General features: G+C 40.9%; 2 pseudogenes; both read right to left on the reverse strand.

Annotated features, from left to right (window-relative positions):
- Nucleotides 1-24204, reverse strand: part of LOC122808616 — a 76371-nt pseudogene that overhangs the window by 3872 nt on the left and 48295 nt on the right.
- On the reverse strand, nucleotides 414-12476 carry LOC122808599 (annotated as a pseudogene).

The following is a 24204-nucleotide window of genomic DNA, read 5'->3' on the forward strand; positions in this document are numbered from 1 at the left end:
AAAATGAATCCCATTAAGCAATCATGTACTCCCTAAGTCCATTAGAAATCAACACTCCCAAGGACCTTTTCATCCCCCTATTAATGTCTGAACTTTGGTCAAAATGCAAACAAGGTAATAAGATTCATTCAGATTAGTGAACCTTGGCAAGGAACTTGGTCATGTGGCAACTCATCACATCAAAACTTTCTATAGATGTAGAAAAGACCAGAAAGGAGTTCACGAACCCTCAGTTCTAGATAAGAATGCAGAGTTAGGAAGTCAGTTCTAGATAAGAATGCAGAGTTAGGAAGTCAGTTCTAGATAAGAATGCAGAGTTAGGAAGTCAGTTCTAGATAAGAATGCAGAGTTAGGAAGTCAGTTCTAGATAAGAATGCAGAGTTAGGAAGTCAGTTCTAGATAACAATGCAGTGTTAGGAAGTCAATGTCTTGCTCGAATTGCAAATATAGCCTTCCCCATTGATTTGAGTATAGCAGCAGGATAGGCAATTAGGCATTGGAATATGGAATGTCATTCCAGTCAACTTCCTGTAATGTAAAAAAGGGGTTTTACAAGTTGTGAGAAGCCATTGTTTTATGTAGCACAGATCCCGCCACAAAACCAAATGCACCCTGGAGAGACAGATACACCTTTTAATGCATATTTTTGTAGTTACAGGACTTTTTGGCCATGCGGGCCTTCAGCTTTGACACTTAACCTGATACTATGAACAATCAGCACTACAAGGATCGACTACCCTAAGTTGATAAACTTGCACCACCCCCCACTACAGTTTAGTGGCTACCAGTATCAAATGCTACCAAACAGGACTATCATTTTGTCATGAGTGTGGTAAAATGACACCAAGGTACACCACTGCACTGGCTAACTAAACAGTTTCAAACAGGGTTTTGAAAACAAACAGCTTGTAAGCAGCAGTCATCTCATTTCAATAGCTGCCAAAACCTTAACATGCATATCTAAAAAAAACAATGGACAAACTAAACTACAATAGTAGGCCATAGGCAAGAATTTTTGCAAAGACTTCCCATATTTAAACTGGTAGTGCATGTGCCTTCCCCTAAAACTCTTGCATTAAGTTCAGGTACCCTAGTTCCCAGATAGGAGGAGACAGGTTATAGAACCCATCACTCAAAGCAGTTTTACACAGTGCAGATCCCCTTCCATTCTTGCCTTTTCACTCCCCCCCCCGATAGCCAAGTACACTCATTCAGTTCTGGAATAACTTTGCCGACTGCCTTGGCTCCACCAGTGGATGCTGGAATGATATTCTGAGCAGCCACTCTACCATCGTGCCACATTTTCGAGAAGGACCATCCACAGTTTTCTGACTGGCCGTATAAGAATGGACAGTTGTCTGAAAAAACAAAACAATTTCTGCACATCAGCCCACCAGCACTCAACATGCCCACATTTACAGTATTAGTGATGCTGAATTAAGTTCCTCTTCCCTTCCCCCAAATTCCATCTGCCTATTGCACCATGTATGGCAGATGCATCAGCTTTAGTATAACACACAAGCAAATGTTCCAACCCTACCCTTCACTTTTATGTGTAGCTGGATGGATGCTTGGGTTATAATAGAAGCCTTAAAAGTCTCCCATCAAATGCCATTAATTGCGCTCACCCATCAGACTTACAACAAAACGTGGCTCTCCATGAGTCCTTCCACAATACCAAAGTGGTCGTGGATAACTTTTGCTAAGGGAGCCAGGCAGTTGGTAGTGCAGGAGGCATTGCTGCAAGAGGAGAAAATGTTAGCAAAAACAGCAAATACTGCTTTTTATAATGAAAAGCTAGCTAGGACTTCAAATCTACACACAATGTTGAACTTTCACAGGTTAGAGAGCACTGAAAGCTAACATGCAGAATACTAGACAATTTACGTTTTATGTGTAAATAGGCCGAATTTTACACTATCCTATTTCTGATCTTGCCCAAATTCAAAAGGACCTTACCTGACTATTTTCAGACTGTTGTCATACTTTTCACGATTCACTCCAACAACAAACATCAGATGAGGGAGCAGTTATGACAACCCTTTTTGTACTTTCTTTCAGGTGAGCCTAGAAAATTAGTGTTAAAATAAAACTGTTGAGAATGTGCATCCATTCTGAAAGACTATCACCTCATTTTGTGCCTGCACTTTCTTACCATCCTCAAGGCAGTAACTACTCATTACATCATATAGGCAGTTAAATCACAGCTTTCCCTCCCTCTGATACCCACTTTCCCAGCTCCCTTCTAGCTAGTCCACCTTCAAAATGTAATGAGACCCAATAACACAACTTGCAAAAGCCTTCTCTGTTGTCATAAATACCTTTATGGACACCACAACACACTCAGCATCAGCATCTCCTCACTTGATGTTATGGGGTCATGCCTGCGAATGAAAACTATCAAAATTAGTACTACATTCTCATATTAAACCCAAGTTTAGTACAGGCACCCTTGTTACCACTACACTCTTACTATGCACCACCCAAGTATTAGTTAATACTAAAAAAGGGGTGTACTCATTTCATTGATCACGAGTTTTCCATTCTCTGCTATAACAGTACCCTAAAACATCCATGAGTGGAATCATACTTGAACATAGACCTGTTGCATACATTTGGTATTTAAAACTCAAGCTTACCAATGATTTATAATATCTAGTAAGTTCTAACGTACTAAACTGCACTCATCATGCATTTTGGCCCAATGAAAGGGTCATTAATGGCAACATTCTCCACCTTTCCACTCTTTAAAGCAGAATAAGCTACTAGTCTACTAATGTGGCCAAATCTAGGAAGACAGTGAGTAAAAGACTTAGCGTGTCCATGCTCTTCTTTCCATCATCCCTAAACAAGGCCTAAAGCTCAAGTTGTAACAGCTTGTTCCTTAGAGTAGGTTATCACCCAGACAAACTCTTCAGGCAATGATCTAAAGCCCTAGTTTACTAGCAAAAGCAGTGGTTCAAATCCCATATAAAATATGCAATGTGTGCTACTGTTGAACCAAACCACTGATGTAATTCTAAAACCAACCACAGACTCTTCAGGCATTGCTGCTTCTGCTACAATAGCACAGGGGGGAAGAGGTATTATAGGTTATTAACCAGGAACTGCTCTTAATATTTGTGGCAAAGTCAGCACATTGAGAGTTTGGACTTTCCTCTTAAATGAAAGAGGTACCCCAAAAGGCTGCAGAAGCTGCATATAAATAGTTACTACAGCCCTAAAGCTTACTATGCGAGTGGCATGTTTTGATTAGACAACACACCCTTGCTAAAACGCCAACTGATTTTTATGCCCTCCCCAAAAGTAGTCTTTTCCCAAATTCCTGATTACTGGGTATGCAGCATATATCCTATTTTCTGCAGGTTTTATAGTTAAGGTGTACAGCTTTACATTCACTGTAGACATGAGTGAAGGCACTTCCTCTATTTTCCCTTCTCTCTGTGGGAGCATGGAGAAAAACATGCTTAAGCAAGGCAGTGGAGACCCTGCTTACAGTTCCTGTACTAAAGTGCTGTGGACAGGAGGGATAACTGCTTTTGCTTCCTCACCTCCTGGAGCTACATACTTCAACTGTACTTCATGAGAACCATTTTGAGTCAAAAATGCTATGCTCCATATTTGAAAAGAATAAAAATGTTAATACCCATGGTAATAACCTGAATTATAGTATGATGAAACAGTTAACCATGCTATGAATTTCCATGTTGAAGTTGTTCGTTTTTGTAAATGCTCCACATTTGAGACAGAAGGTGGACACAAAGCATACATGGATAAGTGAGTAGAGGGTGAGTAGAGGGTGAGGGGTGGGAAGACTACCCCATGCAACATATTACTTACTATAAATCCAAGTGTCTTGTGAGATTCAATTATTGCTTCATCACATTTGACATACGTCTCAAACATCTCAACGTACAGTAAAAATCAGTTTATTTCTTTAGATTCTGAGCCCATTTTGACATTTAAAAGAAAAAAAATGAAAGCTAATATTCATACATTCATACATACAAATATCAATAATCAAGCCTACCAATATATCAAAATAGTTGTTCCCATAATAAGTGCCTAGGGTGTTCTTAAAAATATCTAAACTAGTGCTTGCTTTAATGTAATTGGTAGTCTGTTCCATGCTGCTGTCTCGGAGAACCAATTAGTACACTTGACATTCCTACAGAATCTTCCACACAGTAGTAGAGAATCATTCCTACAGAATCTTCCACACAGTAGTAGAGAATCATTACTACAGAATCTTCCACACAGTAGTAGAGAATCATTAGACAACCTTTTTGATAACCTCAAACATTCCCTGAAGTAGATGTTTCTAAATGCACTATATAGCTGAATAAAATCTCTGCTTAAATATTTATAAGAGACACTGTACAAGTTCAGGTATTTTAGTCTTTGATAATAACTTAAATTTTCATATCTATGGAGGTCTTCGGTATATTTCCGCTGTAGTCTTTCCAGTTTACTCATGCTTGTTTTCTTATAAGGTTTCCATATTGTTATTTCATATTCAAGTTTGGGTCTAATGTAACTAAAAACAATGACTTAATCTTTTTATACAACCTAAAGTTCTATAACTATCATTAACCAATTGGTTGAAATGATTAGAAAAACTCAAAGCTCAATCTACACATGTACCCAGGTCCTTACATGAATCTACAGTTTCAATCACTGTGTGCTATATTAAATATGCACCTTTCAGCTTATGTCTCCCAAATGTCATATGTTTAGTTTTGATGTATTTATCAACATACTCTCCTATGTCCAAATGGTCAATTTAGTCAAGTTCTTTTGCAGACATTCCATATCGGTAACACGTGTAATCAGTTTACCCAATTTCAGGTCATTTACATACAGCCTGTAGAACACCTCATATGAAAAAGGTAGATCTGAAAGATACAATCTAAACAAGTAAGGGCCTAGGACAGAGCCCTGTGGAACACCCTGACTGTAACCAAATATTTCACCTGCGTAACTGCTGTATGATACTTTCCATGTCCTGTTTGTAAGCCATGCAGCTATCCATATTCACTCACACCATCCAGAGAAAGGAAACAAGTTAAACTAGAACACGCAACCTTCCTCCTCAATTCAACCTGTAATACTGAAGAGCTCTCTTACTGGTAATGCATACAAACACAGCAGGTTCAGTTTCTAAACTACAGGTGGAGATTACTTTTAGAAACATCTACTTGCAACGTATTAATGCCTCCCTAAAATCCTTCGTAAACTGGCACTGTCATTACTAATCAGCTCTAGGATAACAAAACAGCTGAATGTTCTTTTGGGCCATACTGCATACACATCTACAAGACTGCAAATTTCATTGCTAGCATACACACTTAATTACTTCTCTTTTGCTTTGTGCAATCGCTCTCTAAAAGTTACAAAACTTACTTTTATGTGGGTTCTGTTTTGTACTACTGCAGCCAGATTGCAACATGCATGGTTTTGAGCAAGTATCCTTTTCTTCGAATCTGCTAAATGAATAATTCATTCCACCAAGTCTGGAAAAGCTGTATTTATTGTTTGTAAACCAAGGTACTGGTGCAGACTTGTAACTTACTTTATAAGCTACACAATATAAAGATATCATTTTTAACAATAAGCAAGGCTCAAATGTTAAATGTTGCCATTTTAGTTTCAGTGATTTATACATTTTGTTAGTGTACATCTACATTAGCCTACCACAGTTTTCTCAATATAGCAATAAAGATCAGTCCCAAGTGGTACTAAAACATGCAAAAGACTTTGATATAGAAGATGCACTTAAAGAGAGGGTGGGGATTCAGCATCCAGGACAACTTCCTAAAAAATACAAAGAGACAGAATTAAGAGACAGGTGAGCACAAACAGAAATAAAAGTGCCGCTGGATCCATAATGTTACTACCTATCAATACTCAAAAATCCAGCAGCTGGCCAATATTAGCAAGTATATGCTATAGTCTTAAAAGAGTATATGAGCACATCACCTTCTAACTTCAGTGCTTAGCAGCATCAGAATTCGTAGTCAAAGGTTTAGCAAACTGATCCATCCTGCATAGTGTATGTTGTGCTAAACAGTAAATGCCAAAATCCTAAATCTGGATTAGCGGGCATGGTCTGAAAAGCAGTACTTAGAGTAGAAAGGACAACGGTAAGCCAGAGGGCTCAACTGAAGTCTTGTATCCCACCTGTGACCCAGACGGTGACAGGACTAACAAGAAACAGAGTACAAAGGATTAGTCCAGATAAAATCACTTTAGCTAGCAGATCTGGGAGACTCTCTCTCTCTCTTATACCCTCCCTGTGACAGGAATAAAGGCACCTGATTGATTATCTTTGGACATCAGAAGCAATCAGGGTCCAGGTCCAGCCTGCTCCATACGCACTCGCTATGTTTGTGTTCCCTCTGCTCCCCTATCCTCTGCCCCCATTTCCCACTCATCCCCACAATACCTGCATTTATTTAAAATAAGCCGATCCCACCACCCACTTCACCCAACCACCAAAGATAACTTGTCTAATTCTCAGCACCACTTAATTAACCAACCCCTCCCCTTCAAACCCTTAGTAAATCTACTCAGTCACTTAGATAGCAGATATTTTAATCCCATACCTCATAACAGCACTGTATAACAACTAATAACAAATGCTGTCTTCTACTAATTGCCTCCTCTTTAATAATATGTTACACTTATATACTGCTGTTCTAATAATCCTGCCATTAGCTGCCCATTTTACCTCTTACCACATCAACTTAAAAGAGTCAGTTCACTACCAAACCACCCCATTCTCCTTCCCACAAAAAGTTAAACCAAACATATCTTTCTAAATATTTAACACTTCACCTGTCAACCATGCCCAGTTCAGTGTCTCCCTAAAATATGATAGGTGTTTAGTTAAAGCCCTAAAAAGATTAATTAATATAGCATCCAAACTAACTCTCAGTGGAGACATTCACCCAAACCCTGGCCCAAAGACTAACCTAAACCATACACCTCCCCAACATACCACCCTTTCCCAGTGTTTACTAAATCACCCTAGAAAGGCAGGTGACCTCTTACTATTAAACATCAATATTAGAAGTATGCAAACAAAATCCATGAACGTCGTGCCGGTCTTGCTCTACACTCGCCCAATATTGTAGTAGTAACCAAAAAACGGCTAAAACCTGACACTAGTCATAATGAAATTCTAGCTCCTGGGTATAATATCCTATGGGTGGACAGAAAGGGCAAAAGGGGGTGGTGGAGTAGCCATTCTATTTAAAAATCATCTTACCCTTGAAATATCAAACCAGCATGCCCCCATCTTTGACAATGCTGAAGTGATTTTTACAAAACTACAAATTAATTCTAAAAAACAGGTAAATATGATAGAAAGCTATATACCACCCAGAAACAACCTCTCCACTCTAGAAAACATACTGCATTGGACTACTAAAATGCTGCCCCAGGAAACAATAATCATGGGAGATTTTAATATAGACTGGTCAACTTGTAACTCTCAAAACCCCACAAATCACATCAACCTCCATGTATTTAACCAAATTATACAACACCCACCAGGAGTGTCAACCGATAAACAATCCATTCTTGATTGGATATTAACAAATAAACCAGCCCTTTCCTTTCACTCTGGCTGTCTCCAAGACTGCCTTAGTGATCATCTCCCACCATTTCTGCTCAGGCATCATATATGCCCTACTAAACATACTACTTACCATCTAATAAGAAACAAAAATAACTTCAACACCAAAAAGTTCTCATCTACCCTCAGACCATCGTAACTGGGCATCACTTAAGCATCTTCCCCTAGAGGATGCCGTCAAGTTTTTAAGTCTACCTTCCTAAATATTTTAAATATACAAGCTCCTCTGAAATAGTTAAGAATCAAATCCAACTTTGCCCCATGGCTAAGCAAAGAAACCAGGCCAATACTAAAATCAAGAGACAAAGTTGGGTTCTCTTTCACAAAACTAGGACACTAGCCACTAAAAGATCTTACCAGGAACTCAAAAATAAAGAAAAGAGACTAGTCAAACAGGATAAAATAAACTTCCACTATTAGACCCAAATTAAACACCAAAACAATCTACAAAAGTTGTGGTCAGCTATTAATAAAATACTCCTACCAGGTAAAGCTGGTACTCCCTCCCCATCTACTACCAATCCAGATAACATTCAATAAATACTGCACTGAGACTATTTTAACCAATATACCAGATCCTCTGATAACTCAGAATAACAACAATATCTTCTTACTACCGGTCTCAACTTACAAAATAAAAAAAACTAAAGCCCACATCTCTAGCTGCGGATAGCCTTCAAGCAAATTTCCTAAGAATAGCTGCAGGTGGAATCACCTTCCCATAATCCATCCTTATTAACAGATCCATTTATGAACATTGTGCACCTGCTGTTTGGAAAATGTCACGTTATTCCATTACATACAGGAGGCAACTCAACAGAACTGTCCGGTTACCGACCAAGCTCGATTTTATCCCCTGTTCAAGATACTAGAGAAATGTATACACACACAGATAATGCATTACTTACATACTAACAACTGTCCAGTACTCAACATGGCTTTCGTCCCTTCCACAGTACTACCACTGATTTAATGTCTTTCACTAACAGTTAACCATCACAGAAATAATGGCAAATTTGTATCCGCTATCTTTCTCGATCTATCCAAAGCCTTAGATATGGTCTCACATAGTAAACTGATCAGTATCCTCTCTGAATTGAATCTAAGCTAGTCTACTCCTGCTCGGTTCCAAGACTATCCAAATGGGCATCAGCAAACAGTACTATGACAACAAAACCTCTCTCCTCTTCTTCCTGTTACTCTAGGTGTCCCACAAGCCTTGATCCAGTTCCCCCTACTTTTCTCTCTATTTATTAACAATCTCTATACTTCAACACCACATGCTTCTGTTATTCAGTATGCAGATGATTCTACACTGATATGTACTGCTTCTACAATGCAAGGATTACAGTGAAATACACAAAATTCTTTCTCTGCAGTTAAACCATGGCTAACTAATTCCCAGCTAATTCTGAACCCCAACAAACTAAGCTCACACTTTTCCATCCTAAAAGGCCTCCTGTACCCCTCCCTTCATTTAACCTTGTGTCCAAGAACAATACAATCATCGTACCTGTACCTCCCATTAAACTCCTGGGAGTTATGGTAGATAGCAACATGAGATTTGATATCCGTAATTCACAAACCATAAAGTACACAAAAAAACTTGGTATACTCTTACAAAATAATCAACTGTAGCACAAACACATCTAATCTTGACTCTCCTCTATGCCTCACCTAGTCTCACCAATCTAAGAAAATCTGATTTAGCAAAATTTGATTCCTGTTATAACAAAATTGCCAAGTTTGCAATAGACACTCCCTTCAAGTCACATCTCTGTACAGCACTCAAGCAACTTAACTGGTTAGAACTTCCTCAGGTCTTACTCTATAACCAACTAACTATGGCCCATAAAATTCCATCCAACCACAGAAACCCCCTGCCCTCCAAAATCTACTACAACCATACTCCAGTAACAGGATTCTTTGGTCAAGCAACAAATCCCTAATAAATGTAACCAAGGCCAAGAATGCTGCAGGAGACTCCCTCTTCTCAAACTATATACAGTACAGTCTCACTTAACCAGAACCTGTGGGGATTGGTAGATGTCGGTTAAGTGTATGTTCTGGTTGCTTGGAATATGCTTTGTGATTTTTGATTGGTTTGTATACCGGCATATCAGCCAATCAAAAATTGCAAAGTGGAGCTACTTCTACTCTATGCGGAACTGCTGGCTGTTCTGCATTGTGTAGAAGTAGCTCTGCTTTGCGATTTTTGATTGGCTTGTATGCCGGCATGCAAGCCAATCAAATGCTGGTTGCTTAAGAGTGCTGTTTTTTTAAGTTACAGATAATGGGGATTTTACTGTAGCTAAAATCTGGAACACAATGCCTAATAATATAACTTATATGACCAATCTATCTCATTTTAAAAAAATACTAAACACTCCCTTATTTAATATATGGCTATGTTCATGCACTACTCCAGGTTAATGGTTTTCTTTCTTTGCTGTCAATACTGTAAGAACAATGCTGACCTCAATGTTTATGTCTCTGTACATTGCATCTAATGATTTTAATCTACAAATGGGTAATCCCACTCTTGTTTTTTACTTTGTTAGAATGCTTAATAACCACTTTTGTACAGTTTCTCTGTGATCTACCTGTATACTGTCAACATGAGCACATTATTTTATTATATGTTGTTCTTCTATTTATAAAGATGCACATTCTCTTGCCTTCACTATATACAAATGCTTAATATCCTGTTATGTGCATTTCCTTGGTGATACATGATTTACCTATATATTGTCAATGAGTACTCTGAATCTTATTCTATATTGATCTTAATTTTGTTGTCATGTGCTTTTTATATGCTTTATGTGGAGCATTTCTCCCCAGGCCTCAGCTGAAAAAGGATTAGTGTCCAGTCAGACTTTCCTGGTAAACAAATGTAAAATAAATAAAATAAATACCTGAAGTTTCCAGTAGTTTATTCAGTTAAGTAGGTAGATGGGCGAGCGTTCTTGTAATAAACTACTGGAAATTTCAACAATGTGTCTTTATTCTCCCACAGAGAGGGTGTCAAAGAGAGAGAGAGAGAGAGTCTTCTAGATCTGCTAGCTAAAGTGATTTTATCTGGATTAATCCTTTATACTCTGTTTAGAGTAGAGAGGATGCAAGACAAGTATGTCCAAGAAAACAGATAACAGCTTGGGAAGTAAAAAAATTTAAATAATGGAATGTACATAAAGGCACAAAAGGCCAGAACACAATCCTAAACTACATCAAATTTCCTATGACACAATTTAGTAGGAAAAAAATTATACAAAGAAGTTGAAAATATATATACGCTAAAGCCATTGAAATATTACTATTACACCAAACTATTACAAACAGCCCATAAACAAATATTATTTTTATTTATTTATTTTACATTTGTTGACCGGGATAGTCCGACTGGATTCATATCCATTTTCAGCGGAGGCCCGGGGAGAAAAGCTCCAAGGTACAAGCAGATAAGAGTACTTAATACAATTTATACACTGGTTACATGCTTAAATATCAAGTTATACAGTTCCAATGTTTGAGAAAACCCAGGTGTAAGACCAGGATATGTAACACAACTAAGCTAAACTACAGTTTTTTAACACCATACTAGAAGAGAGTTAGTCAGGTTTGATACATTGACATAGACAGTTTAGTTTCAAATACTGTTTGAGTCTTTTCTTAAATTGACTCAAGGTGGTTTGTAGGGTAATATCAGCTGGGAGGGAATTCCAGGTTCTGCCTACAGAGTTGACAAACAGAGAGTCTCCAGCTGAGTTATTAGTTTTGACAGTTTGAACTAGAAATCTATTGGAAAAACAGAGGTCTAGGATTATTAAAGGGGGTAATAATGTTTTAAAGTGCAGGTGTATTGTCAGGATGGTTAAGAACTTTATATGCCACAATAAGTTGGTTATACTGGATCAGGTTGGGCAATCCCAGCCACCCAAGCTCGTTTAGATTTCTACAACGGTGTGTCCTAAAGGGCAAACCAGTGGCAAATCTGGCAATGTGGTTGCAGCTGGTAGAGAGTTTGTTGAGAACAGACTTGTTTAAGTTGCTGAGTAAAGGGGATGTGTGGAGAAGAGTAGATGAGGGCATACAATGGCAATTCTAGCCAGTGGGGTTAGGAAGGATTTAATCATGTAAAGTGATCCTAGTTTTTTTATTGATGGTTTTGATAGTTTGATTGACATGCAAGTCGAATTTAAGATTATTATCTATGATAACACCTAGTAATTTTGTAGAGGTGTCTGAGGAGATTATAGTGCCATTACCGGATTTTATGGTAAAGGAAAATGCAGTGGACCTATGAGTCAGGAGGAAAAGTAGCAGCTTTGTTTTTTGGGGGTTTAAGATCAGACAACGACCAGAAAGCCAGTTTTCCACTATGTTGAAAGCATTCTGGGTTAATGGCCACAGATCTGTCTGGAATGTGGCCGAGCAGATCAGGGTGGAGTCGTATGCATATTGAATACAGCTGACTTTTGGGATGACAGTGTAAAGGTCATTGATGAAAATGGAGAACCTATTATAAAACCCTGGGGAACACCAAGGGAGTAGGGTAGGAGGTTAGATAGTTTTTTTTTGCCAAAGGACAGCCTGCTGTCTACCACTTAGATAACACTGGAACCATTGAAGGGCTTTAGTATCTAAGTAGAATGTTTTAAGGGTGTGGATTAGTAGTTGGTGATCAACCATATCAAATGCATTGGAGAGATCCAAGAACAGGGCAGAGGATAAATTATTATTGTTACGATTATGGTTTATGGTGTATTACATTGAAAGATAAAGCCTCAGCGTACAAAATTTCCACACACAGACACCCATTAAGTCTAACCCTCACCATAATGGCAGAACTAGATGCACTTGACTCACAACTCCTCCTACAACATACCAAAAGCAATAAAAAAGAAGTGGGGTTTCATCCAGGACGCCTGTACTACATTATTTCTCTGTCCCACCCCAATAGCCATCTAATCCAATCAGCATTAATGTTCAATTAAAAGAGCAGACAATCAGATGTCTGTAATTCAGAAACAGGTCAGAAAGTCACAGCAAGGCCACCTCCCACTTCTGACTTCACTGCAGGTTTTGTTTGACTATATTTAGAGTAACCACTGAGATCTAGTATGACTGATTTGTGCTCTACTTATTTACTTTATAACAGTTTGTTACCCAAATGGCTAGTAAGTTAACCTGTTTTTTTATGTATAACCTATTATCCAAAGGTAGAAGTATGCTCTATATTAACAACAGTCCTTATTATTCACATGTAAGCACAAAACAACAGCTCTGTGCTCCTGTATTTATTTATTCACTTGTTAACTGGGTAAACTGAACTGGTCCAAAAGAAATTGTTCAGACACAGAGTCAGCAGTGTCAAGTGGTACAATAATACACAGTGACACTACAATATTACATAATTTAATTTATTCATTTGTTAACTGGGTAATTTAACAGTCAGACTCTGACCCTTTTTAGCTACAACTCAGGCCAGAAGGGAAATGATAAATGCAATGTATGTGAACAATTTAGTTTTTGGGAGGAAAGCAGGGTATCATGAAAAAAGCTACAGGGTTACAGGAAGAGCATGCAGACTCCACACACACACACACTCACACACACACACGCACACACGCACACACGCGCACACGCGCACACACGCACGCACACACGCACACACGCACACACACACACACACACACACACACACACACACACACACACACACATACTGGGAATGACAGACATATTACAGACCTGTGAGGCAGAGATCTTACCAGTAAACCACTGTACTGTCCCCTATTGGTCTCAAAAATCAGAAATTAATTCAGTAAATGAAAAAAAAGACATATAAATATACATATAATACATAAAAGGGGAAGGGGTTGGCATAATGGTTAAGGTGTTCACCTTACAGACACAAGGTGCAGGGTTCGATTCTCACATGGGGTAATTGGCTAGGCTTAAAATGGCCCACGGGTCAGTTAGCCTAGTACTAATCTATGAACCTATGAATAGGTTCATAGGTGTGTACTAGGCTAATGGGCCTGGGGCCTTTACAAGGCTAGCCCATAGAAGTGCCCTGGCATTGTGGCACCCGTCATTAGTTCCCAGTGTCTCTATGAAGCAGAGCCACTGGAGTGATCCCCAGGGTGAACTTTCTATTTCCCATCCACTCATCAAAATTTCGCTTGAAGAGGGCTAGTGAGGAGCTCTGCTTGACATGTATGGGATGTCTATTCCAGAGCATGGGCAGTCTCTGGGTTATGAACCTGTCCCTCCAGCATGTTCAGTTGATTGTAGTAATGAGGTTGAGGTCTCTGGAGCATGTGGTGTGGAGGGATTGGGATTTCTTTAGATGTAGCATTTCTAACAGAGATGGGTCAGACATGGCTTTGTAAGTCAAGCAGAGATCGCCTCTTAGCAGACGATATGAGATAGAGAATAGCTGGAGTTTTTTGAGTCTGTCCATGTAGGACATGTGTTTAAGGCCTAGGATCCTCTTTGTGAAGTACTTCTTTGGCCTCTCCAGCTGTTGCAGGTGTCTAGTGAGGTACATGCCAAATGGGGCATTATACTCTATGATTGGTCTAATGCGGGAAGAGCAGAGAGAAATGATGACCTCTTTCTTCCTGGATGCAAAACCCTTGGTAATGAGATGTGCCACATAAAGGACTTACTGACCACAGTGGCAATGTGGTGGTCGAAGGAGAGGTTGCTGTCAACCTGTGTCCCCAGATCTCTTATAACACCCTCAGTGTTCAGTGGGCTCCCATCGATGTGGTAATTAGTGGGAACTGAGTTTTTTCCTAAGGGGATGACAAAGCTTTTTTGGCATTAAACTTAAGGCCATGGTTTCAACACCAGTCATTGGTGTCAGTGAGGACTTTCTGTAGGATGTCTACATCACTTTGGGAGTTAATAATGGCTCCCAGCTTGCAGTCATCTATGAATTTGATCAGCCAAAGTCCCTCCGTGTTGTTGGCCTGGACATCTGAGAGGTAGATGCCAAACAGGAGAGGACCCAGGACTGATCTCTGTGGGACTCCACTCATGAGTGGTCGGCAGTCTGACTTGGAGTCCTCTACTTTCACACTGTGGGTTCTATCTGTGAGCCAATTTGCAATCCACCTAACGATATAGGGGTTGATGCCTAGTTTGCTGAGTTTATCCATAATTCCTGAGTGAGAAATGATATCAAAGGCCTTGGTCAGATCGAGGTAGGCTGTATCAACTGCCTTACCTTCATCCACCGCTCTGGTGACTGACTCAAAGAAGTCAACCAGGTTGAGCAGGCATGATCTGTTTGTTTGATTGTTTGTTCTGATTTCCTGCCAAGGAGTGTATCATATAACTGATTTGTTTGCAGTTAAAGGCATTCTCTAAAAACTTTCATTTAATGGCTGTTTTTCTGCTGTGATAAATATTTCTGTAGTGTTTTCTGCCTAAACTACTGTAGCTGCTAGCTGTAATAGTTCACCCCCTGCTGCCTATTGGTGTCTTGTTCTTATACTTGGTAGCTTTGCAGTTGCCCACCCCTACTGTAAATTTGATCTGAAACACTCCTCCCAATCTAGTGTCATTAGCTTATTCTACCTAATACAGAGAGAACATTTGAGAAGGCCAACCCACTTAGGTTCTTAACCAATTATCTTCTGGTCCTCCTTTCTCCCTTTCCAATTTACTAAAAAAAAAAAAAAAAACTTTGCTGGAATCTCCTTGTGTTCTGACCGAGTGTGCTTCTCAGCTGATAAGTATATTTTTTGGCACTTTTTAACTGTTCAGAGTTGAATAAAACAATAACTGAATTCAGTTATTTAAATGTTTAGCTGCTAGAAAAAAAATTCTAAGCTTGTTTCCTGCCTTTCCTTTAATTAGTCTAGTCCAGATACAAATTTGCTGTATCCAGGACTGTTTTTAAGCTTCTGCGCCCCACAAGCCTTTCTTTGTTGGAGGGAAGCCTTCTAGCTTATCAGTGGGTGTGGTAAGCACTAGGTAGCTTGCTACCACAAGAGGAGTGGTTTCTGGCCCAGAAATTGTAGTTTATTGGCCATTTGGGTAGTTTTTCCATCTCTTACAACTTTCTGGTTTATAAGCCTGCATTTGCACGTGTTTCCTGCCTTTCCTGTACCTAGTCTAGTCCAGATACTAATTTGCTGTATCCAGGACTGTTTGCAAGCTTTTCAGCCCCCCAAGCCTTTCTGTGTTGGAGGGAAGCCTTCTGTTTTATCAGTGGGAGTGGTAAGCACTAGGTAGCCTAAATACCACAAGTGGAGTGGTTTCTGGCCCAGAAATTGTAACTTATTGGCTGTTTGGGTAGTTTTTTTCATCTCTTTCAACTTTCTGGATTAAAAGCACACATTTGTGCTTGTTTCCCACCTTTCCTGTAACTAGTCTAGTCCAGATACAGATTTGCTGTATCCAGGGCTGTTTGTAAACTTCTGAGCAGTGCCAAAGTCTGCTCTTCATTTTTTCCCCGTAGATATGCTAGTTCTCTCCTCTCCTGTACTTTTACTAGCTTATTAGTCTAGCACTTTACCAGACTTCTTATAGCAATTATTGTACCACACAAAGTGCCACCAGCACTAAAGGTTCTAGAAGGAAGTAGCTCCAGTACTTATTAATGCCCACCCCTCCAGGCATGTCTAAAGGTCAGTTCCCTGTGCTTTCTCCTATTAACCTGGTGAACTTAGGCATCCTGAGGCAATGTAGCAACTGCCTCATGTACACTGACAACCCTCTCCTCTTACCTCCCAATACTCAGACTTGTGAGAGATGCACTTATATATTCAAATTGGAAGCCACACACTCTCTAGCCTAGACCATAATAGCTGGTCAAGAGGAGAAGGTCAGCACTTGCACCACACCACATGGAACACATAGCCCTCCAGAACACACACCAACACTGCCTTCACATAAAAATACAAACCACACACCCATCTTCATGGAGGCCTTCAATAAAAATCTACACAAGCAGCAGAGACCTCCAAGGCAGAAACGCACTTGATCACCATAATGCAACACTAATCATGAGACACATAACTCTCCTAAACAGTGTGCCACTCAACCAAAGCCCCTAAGGCAAAACAGCATGCCCAACACATAGGTGACTCGATAGTGAAGCACACTGATGTCCCACTCACTAGGTTGAATAAGGAGAAAGTAACAGTCAGCTGCTTGTCAAGTGCAGGATCTGCCACATAATGTAAGCACTCAGGTCCCTCATCAACAGGTACAAATATGACTCTGTCATTGTACATGTGGGTGTGAATGACCTGAGACATACCTCATTGGACTACATGAAAAGAGACATGGAGGAGCTCTTGGATTATGTAGCCCAGGCAGATATAACCCTAGCCCTGAGCAGCATCCTACCATCACCCAGAATGATACCACAGTACAAGCAGAAAATGATTGATTTCAACAATTGGCTAAGTTTCTGGTGTCATTCTAAGGGGATCCAGCATCTGTCTGTCTGGAATGACATGACTGACAGACCTCGATGCTTTGCTAGAGATGGCCTGCATCTGTCACCCCTGGGCTTCTGGATACTGGCTAAGGCTCTTGCCACCCCTGTAGTGCCTTTTTTAGGCAGTATTCCAAAGACCAAATTACCACCGTAACAGCTACAAACAAATGCAAACTGAGGGTCATGCTGCTCAACTCTAGAAGTCTAAATCTCAAAATACACTCGCTCGAAGCACTCCTCAAAATGGAGAACATTGACATTTGTGCTGTAACAGATACCTGGTTTAAAGCAGCAGAAAGCACCCCTGCACTACCAGGCTATAACTCATTCCACACCTTTTGGCTCCAGAACTAGGACCAAAGCTCCAAAGACGGTGGTGTTTCCATATTCATAAAGGATGCACACACCTCCAGACTATTAGCCCAATATAACAAATCAGAGATACTTCAGGTGCAACTAACATTGGGTAAGACAGTGATTCAGGTCATAGCCTGCTATAGGTCCCCAACCATGTCCCATGACTCACACTCCACATTCCTAAGCACCCTGGAGAGTACTAGGGTCCAACCTAACACTCTCATACTGGGCGACTTTAACTACCCCTCCATTAACTGGGAAAACTACTCATGTACCAAAACACTTACCCAACATTTCCTAAAATTTATTAATTTCAGTGCCCTGGACCAGCTCGTTCTTACCCTCAATAGAGGTAGCAACATCCTTGACCTGGTCATTACTAACATGGGCAACTGTTGCTCTACACCAACAGTCAACTCCTCCCGGGTTAGATCCGACCACAAACTAATCACCATGGAAATACACCCCCTCCCACCCACCCCTGCAAAGGTAACCACCATGAGAAACTTCTCCAAAGCTGACTTTGAGCTCCTAAAAACAGAGATGGCTAACTTAACGGCACCCATGCAAATGGAGAATAGTTGCATGATCACTGAATCATACACCAATGCACTGTACGAACACGTACACAAATGAATGGATCTCGCCATACCCAAAAGAATCAAGACGCTCTCCTCCACAAAAAGGAAGCCAATTTGATGGTCCTCTGCCATAAACAAACTCTACAACAGAAGGAGTAAACTGATGTGGAATACGGTGAAGTCCCAAGACTGGAAAAACTCTCATATCAGCTTCAACAAAAAGTTGAGTCCCTCATCAAATCCTCTAAAGCTAGCTATGAAAACAGAATTGCAGCAGGTAGTAAAGACAACCACAAGGTCTTCTATAGTTATGTAAATAATCTCCACGACAATACCCAGATTTGCTCTGAGCTACTGCACAATGGTACCTCCTATACAGAGCCAATGGATATTGCCAATATACTGGCCGACAGATTCAGTGCCAAATTTACCCCCCCCCCAAAGGATCAATCACAATACCAGTAGATTGCCAGGCACCCAGTATTACTGCTGCACAGGTTAAAACAGCACTGTCCAAGGCCAAGAATACAGCTTCTATGGGACCTGACAATATCCCCGGCTGTGTTCTACATGAACTACAGAGTGAACTGGCACCTCACCTGTGTGCCCTGTTCAACCACAACCTCACCTTAGGCTTTGTCCCTACCAAATGGCGCACTGCTACAGTCATCCCTCTCCACAAAGGTGGAGCGATTATGGACCCTGGGAACTATCGCTCCATTAGCCTGACAAGTCTGATATGTAAAGCTATGGAACGCATCATCATGGACCTAATAAACAAGGATCTAGGGAATCTCCAAACTCTGGATCCCACACAGTTTGGTTTTGTGAAGGGTAGATCATGCATGCTCAACCTGGTCGATGTCTTTGAGTCAGTCATCAGAGCTGTGGATGAAGGCAAGGTGGTTCATACAGCCTACCTTGATCTGGCCAAGGCCTTTGATACTATTCCCCTCTCAGGAATCAGAAAAACTCACTAAGCTAGGCATCAATCTGTATATCACTAGGTGTGTTGCAAACTGGCTCACAGATAGAACCCGCAGTGTGAAAGTAGCTGACTGCAAGTCAGATTGTTGACCAGTCACTAGGGGAATTCCACAGGGTTCGGTCCTGGGTCCGCTCCTGTTTGGTATCTCTGAAGTCCAGGCCAGCACGAAGGGACTCTGGCTGACAAAGTTCACAGACGATTGCAAGTTGGGAGCTATTATTAACTCCTCAAGTGATGTTGACATCCTACAGAAAGGCCTCACTGAGACCAACGACTGGTGTCAGAACCATGGCCTTATGCTCAATGCCAAAAAATGTGTCGTCATCCTCTTTGGGAAAAACCCAGTTCCCATGAATTGCCATATCGATGGTAGTCCACTGAACACAGAAGGTGTTATAAGAGATTTGGGAACACAGGTGGACTGCAACCTCACTTTTGACCACCACATTGCCACTGTGGTCAGAAAGTCCTTCTATGTGGCACATCTCATTACTAAGGGTTTTGCATCAAGGAAGAAAGAGGTCATTGTCTCCCACTACTCTTCTCTCATTAGGCCAATCATCGAGTACAATGTTCCATTTGGCATGTACCCCACTAGACACCTGCAACAACTCGAGAGGCTGCAAATGTACCTCACAAAGAGGATCCTAGGCCTTAAACACTTGTCCTATATGGACAGACTCAAAAAACTCCAACTATTCTCTGTCTCATATCACCTACTTAGAGGCGATCTCTGCTTGACTTACAAATCCATGTGTGACCCAGCTCTGTTAGAAATGCTACATCTAAAGAAATCCCAATCCCTCCACACCACATGCTCAAGAGACCTCTACCTCATTACCACAATCAACAGAACATGCTGGAGGGACAGGTTCATAACCCAGAGACTGCCCATGCTCTGGAATAGACTTCCCATACATGTCAAACAGAGCACCTCACTGGCCCTCTTCAAGAGAAATCTTGATGAGTGGATGGAAAATAAAAAATTCACCCCGGGGATCACTCCAGTGGCTCTACTCGACAGAGGCACTGGAAAATAAGGTTGGGTGGCATGATGCCAGGGTAATCCTATAGGCTAGGCTTGTTAAGGTTCCAGGGCCATTAGCCTAGTACACACCTATGAACCTATGATCTACCTTTCACAAAACCAAATTGCGTGGGATCTAGAGTTTGGAGATTCCCTATATCCTTGTTAATTAGGTCCATGAGGACGTGCTCCATAACCTTACATATCAGACTCGTGAGGCTAATGGGGCGATAATTTCCAGGGTCTGTAGTCACTCCTCCTTTATGGAGAGGGATGACTGTAGCAGTGCGCCATTCGGCAGGGATAAAGTCTGAGGTGAGACTGTGAGTGAACAGAGCACACAGATGTGGTGCCAGTTCACTTTGTAATTCATGTAGAACACAGCCAGGGATATTGTCGGGTCCCATGGAAGCTGTATTCTTGGCCTTAGACAATGCAGCTTTAACCTATGCTGCAGTAATGTTGGATGCCTGGCATTCTTCTGGTACTGAGATTAGTCCGTTGGGGGGAGAGGGGTAAAGTTGGCACTGAATCTGTCGGCCAGTATGTTGGCAATATCTGTTGGCTCAGTATAGGAGGTACCATTGTGCAGTAACTCAGAGCAAATCTGGGTATTGCCATGGAGATTCTTTATATAACTATAGAAGGCTTTGTGGTTGTTTTTAGTGTCTGCTGCAATTCTGCCTTCATAGCTGGCTTTGGAGGTTTTGATGAGGGATCTCAACTTTTTGTTGAGGCTAATAAGGGAATTTTTCCAGTCTTGGGACTTCACCTTTTTCTGCAACAGTTTCTTTCTTCTGTTGTAGAGTTTATTAATGGCAGAGGACCACCAGACTGGCTTCCTTTTTTTGGAGGAGAGCATCTTGGTTCTGTTGGGGATGGTTAGTTCCATGCATTTATGTACTTGTTCGTACAGTGCATTCATGTATGATTCAGCAGTCATGCATCTATTTTCCATTGGCATGGGTGCCATGAAGTTAGCCATCTCTGTTTTTAGGAGTCGAAAGTCAGCATTGGAAAAGTTTTTCATGGTGGATACCTTTGCGTGGGGGGGGGGCTACTAGTCTGGAGGTGTGCATATCCTTTACACATATGGAGACACCACCACCTTTGGAGCTTCGGTCCATCTTCTCCGGCTGAAAGGTGTGGAATGAGTTATAGCCTGGTAGTGCAGGGGTGCTTTCTGCTGCTTTAAACCACGTCTCTGTTACAGCACAAATGTCGATGTAATGTGAATGTAATGTGAGGCAAACATCTGACCAGCATTCAAGGAAGGTAAATACTGAAGCAACTACAGTTTGGGATTATCGTGGAGCATTTCATTCACTGAACTAGTTCATTTACCCAGCTATTGCACAAGTAAATGAATAAAATCGCTCTAAGATGGTTATTCACCTTGACCATCAAAATGAGAGGGCCAGAGCAGCAGTTAGAGAGCATTAGTTAAAAAAATGTGTTTCAGTCAAAATGCATGATGCAGCATTCTCCAGTGGTACAAAAGCATTCACAAAGGTACAGGAAATGGGTGCCAGGATTGCTCTTGTTGCAGGCTTGTCAAAATCAGCCAACATGTGGTAGCGCAACCCCTCAATAATTAGACAGTGAAACTCACAAGTCACAAATTACACAAGGCAGTTTTGTGGGTGGACTTGGAAGAAGGATGTGACCAATGTCTGCCTGTGGGTCGCTTACCATCTCAGGTTCCTCTGGCATTGGCATGTGATCATGAGAGGAACCCGCCTGTCACTGTGCTGAGTACTCTTTGCAGCTGTTACCTTTAGAAAGATCTTTGTTGCTGCTGGTCACTTTCCTTCCCCCAGACCTATAACCTGCCTTGCTAACTGTTGCAGATAGTTTGAGGCTGTCATGTGGGCTGGGCAGCCATCACTGGAATTAATGATATAGACTCCAATTCCCTGTATGTCACAGTAAGGTCTTTATGGCTGGATATCCAATGGACACAACGTCAGAATGTCACTCTCATCATAAAATGACACAGTCCCACAGATAGCCCTGTCTCTTTCTGACCAGGCAGCTCTCATAAAGTCAACAACAGGCATAAACATATGAAAATAAAGTGGCATCTATATGTCTAGTGCTTTAGTAAACAGTGCCAAATGAGTGTTTCCAACGCAAGAAGCTATTGTTGCTTAATAAAGCACTTAGCATATAGATGCCACCTTTTTTCTTGCTTTAAAAGTCTATGATCACCACTGGGGGATAGTGTAACAGCACATGTGCCCTCCAAGATACATTCCTGAACCTAACCCATAGGAAAGGTGAGCAGACAACATATGTTCACTCCCACCTCAACCAGCTCTTCCATTTCTCAGGATGCTAGCTGAATATAGGTTGGCTGTGCTATGTTTAGGGTTCAGTCCCTGCATGGTAAACAACCATTAGCATCTTCAGATAGTTGAGCATACCCTTCAAGTTTACAAAGTTGTTAGAATAGCAGGATTTGTGTTAATTTGCATTTTCTGAAGGGTATATCATTATTTCGTGACTTCATTCCTCAGTGATTTGCCAGAAAATCACAAATTTTATGAAGAGCAGCAAAAATACAAGGCAAAATCTGAACAGTTGAGGAGTATGGAGATAAGGTAGGCTAGAATTTCAGCCTTCATTTGCTGCAGATCTTTTTCTTCTTCTCTTTTCAGCTGCTCCCGTTAGGGTTCACCACAGTGGATCATGTCCATAGAATGAGTGGCAGTATAGTTTTACAGTGTGTCAAGTTGCCAGCCCCACACCCAACCTTCCTCAGAAGGCACACACATGCACACACTCACACCTAGAGTCAATTTAGAGTGTCCAATCCACCTGCAGCATGCCTTGGGAATGTGGGTGGAAACTGAGCACCCAGAGAAAACCCATGTGAACACAGGGAGGACATGCAGGCTGTGCACAGAAGGCACCCCAGCCGAGAATTGAACCGGAGAATCTCTTGCTGTGAGACAACAACGCTAATCCCTGCACAACTGTGCCACCCTACCTTCTTCACCTGCACATGACTCATCTGAAACATTAGCATTTATAGTCCTATTTCACATCATACTCCTCGGAAAAGCAAGCAAGAAACTGTGTAGATGTAGCTCTTAGTTTGGGAAGTGGAGCCCGCAGAAACTCCTGGGATCATTTTATTTTTACTTATCTGTACCTAAATGTGTTAACCAGGATATAGCACTGATCACAAATGATCAATTTCAGTCTCAACCTGGGCATGATATTTTAGGCATCAAATGTGAGAGAGTTTCTATGACAAACAATAGGACTGAGAATAACATTGTGCAAATGGTAAAAAACAGCTGGCAGTCAGTGGGGCTAAACACATTCGGTTTGCTTTTACTACTTATTTATTTGTATACTTGTTTAGTTACCTGGTGTAATGCGCTGATTTAAGACATTGCTAACGTACAACACACCCAATGAACACAAAATGGTCAGAGAAAGAAATTAGCGTAGGTGACATTTGATGCACAACTAAAATATACCCATATCTAATGCCACACAATGCTTAATAGTTTATTATTCACAATCTAGTGTAATGTTTGTATGATGAATTAAGTGTCAGAAAGCAAACCACAATGGCTTACGAATACAGGTGTACAAAACCTGATAAGAGTAAAGGTGGGGTGCCTGCCTGGTTATATAACTCCAGTCTAACTGAACCAATGGCAATGGGATCTTTGCGAGAGAAAGGATCTGAGCTCTGTGCAGAATTATTTGTAATGGGATAATTCTGATCCTAAGTGATATAATTTGGTCACTGAGACTGAAAAGCTCCGATTGTTACAATGTAGTTTATTGTGCCGATCAGCCTGTTGGTGCTAATACAAGGCACATCTCTGATGCTAGTGACATCAGTTCCATAATGGACTGGGGTTACTGGTGAGGTTGGACTGGGAGAAAAGCCTGGAAATCTACTCCTGTACCACTGCCACAAAAACTCTAACTGTCCACTAAATCACAAAAATTTGGTGAGAACTCAATGGCCACACATATATACATGGACAGCATTTATATTACCCTATCATACGATTTAAATAGTGAATGCTATTTCATCGTACCTAAAATATGTAAACCACAAAATATCGAACATACAGAACAGTGAATTTTTTCCCAGGGAAAAAAACTGCTGTTCCAAAACAC

Source organism: Protopterus annectens, chromosome 8.part0 (genome assembly GCF_019279795.1).
Source record: "Protopterus annectens isolate FY-2018-M chromosome 8.part0, PAN1.0, whole genome shotgun sequence".
Lineage (NCBI taxonomy): Eukaryota > Metazoa > Chordata > Ceratodontiformes > Protopteridae > Protopterus > Protopterus annectens.